This window comes from Dendroctonus ponderosae, unplaced genomic scaffold (genome assembly GCF_020466585.1).
Source record: "Dendroctonus ponderosae isolate FM_Combo_2020 unplaced genomic scaffold, Dpon_F_20191213v2 Dpon_F_20191213_1, whole genome shotgun sequence".
In the NCBI taxonomy this organism is placed as follows: Eukaryota; Metazoa; Arthropoda; class Insecta; order Coleoptera; family Curculionidae; genus Dendroctonus; species Dendroctonus ponderosae.
The window spans coordinates 43,177,404-43,179,611 of NW_026017110.1; positions in this window are offsets into that span (position 1 = coordinate 43,177,404).

Genomic DNA, 2,208 nt, shown 5'->3' on the forward strand with positions numbered 1-2,208 from the left:
AGTGATACTGATTGAATAAAAGTTGGAAGCTGAAGAAAGAGTTTGATACCCGGCCATCCACGGTACAATATACATGTGGATTGTTGGACGAAACCCACATGGTGCTGCTTTCGTACATTTCTCGGATTCAAGTTAGAACGAAATAAAAGCAAAATACTTTGTGTGTCTATTTGCTCAGAATCCAAAGTTGAGAATGGTTTGGATCAGGCGGATTGGGTGTGACAAGTATTTTATAACTTTACACTTATGATTGCCTCTGTACAAATATATCAAACTGAAAATTAAACATATCTTAATTCCAATGAAATTAATGGGTTGCCGACAATAGCAAGGATGCAAACCCTGAACAGTATAGAGCTGAATAGCAGAGACGCAAACCCCGCAAGAAGGACGTGGCGCAGTTGCGCCTGGGTCTATCATAGATGGCGGTAGGCTAGACATGGTTTCCACATTGTGCAAGGGAGTTGGTATTCTATACTCGTCTTTATCTATGAATTCACTTTGTTTTCTTGCAATGACACTGGCAAGAGATGTCAAATTTTGTGAGTTTGCAATAAAAAATGAGGTTGGGATCAACGACAGATACTGGGGGGGATGTTCTGTGCAAAAGACTGGTAAGTCGGTAACAACGCAACCTAACTTTTAATTCGTATAGTCAAAGACAGTCACCAAATTATCTAGAAGTAGATTTAGTTATCTTAAACGGTCACCACTGTCACCAAGTGACTTGGTTGGAATTGGCATAAATAAACATGTTCGAAGTGTATTGCTTAATTCTCGTGTTGAATTGTTGCCGTTCTGTGCGCTAATGAGTTGTAACTCATCGAGTCTCACTGCGCCACACTTTGAATAAAGCTTTAAAGTTTGCCAGCTTCTCGAAACTTTATTTTATAACTTCAAAAAAGAAGAAAACGTTTGAAAATGTTATTAAGTTGGAACGTGAAATTTGCTCTTTGGAAATATTGCACTGCGAACAGGCACTTTCTACAAAAATGTCAACGGTAAACAAACTGAAATCGAGCTGCCAAGCAAGAGCAGAGCAATGAATCATGGGGAACAAGCAAATGATTAAATAATCATGTGTATTAGCGTGAACGCAGTTTAGTTTCCCGACAAGCAACTGAATTTCTACAGATACTTTATATTTCTCCCTCTTTCCATAACTGATTTCAAATAAGTTTGGATTTGAACATATTTCCTTTCTTTCCAGGTGGCACTACGCGGAAGCATAGCATTCCGTTGCCCAACTATAGTTGCCATTTAGATGTAGAACTTTTGGTCCCATGTTCTTCAATTGACTCGTATGGGTGAATTTGGCATCGATTGAGCTATTGGTTCGCTCGTAGTTAATTTTTAGACTTTGGGGATAGTTTGGGCGGCTTTGTATTTTTATATCAAGCTCGTCTGAAGATTTTTGCTAAAAAATCGCTTCAAATATCGAAATTTGGGTTCCAGTATTCAATACCAGACGCATCAGCTTACTGGTAGTGTGGATTTAGTCCCGATTAAACCATTGATTCCTTCACAAGAAATTTTCCAACTTTGGGAATATTTTTTTTTACTTGCGAAATTGAAGAACGATTTGAGTCACAGAGTTCGTTTTAATACATTGGATAGAGAATGCGAAATTCGATTCAGTTATAACAACGTGCGTAAGTAAATTGTGGTAAATGTGTGGCAAAAAGTCACACAAAATTTGAATATCAGACATTTAAGACCAAGTTACACATGGTCCAAGTCCATTTACACCACAATTTCATTTAAAAAAGCGTCTTCTACAGAATGTCAATCTTTTCAATTATCAAAGTTTCGGCTGGCTTTATTTTGGAAAATGTATTTTTGTATTGAAGAGTGCAGTTGCTTAAAACCGTTTATTTTCAAATCAACCTTCATAAAGCGCGCATAATTCAGGATTTTATGTGATTTGAATGAACTTCTGAAGGCATTTTGACGACATTTAGACCGCACGCACTCTTCTTTACTGAACGCACAACTCTGAACTTGGTAGAGTATTTTTCGTTTCCGGGAAATTCCTCTTGGAAAAAATCAATTTGAAATGTGTCCCCCAATAGTTCTGTGAAGTAGGTAGGGCACTTTTGTGTTGTTGCCGCTCTCTGCGCTAATGAGTTATAACTCATGGCATCCCACTGGGCCGCACTTTGAATTGCAAAAACTTGCTCTACGCTTAGCATTTCATCCAGTGGCGGG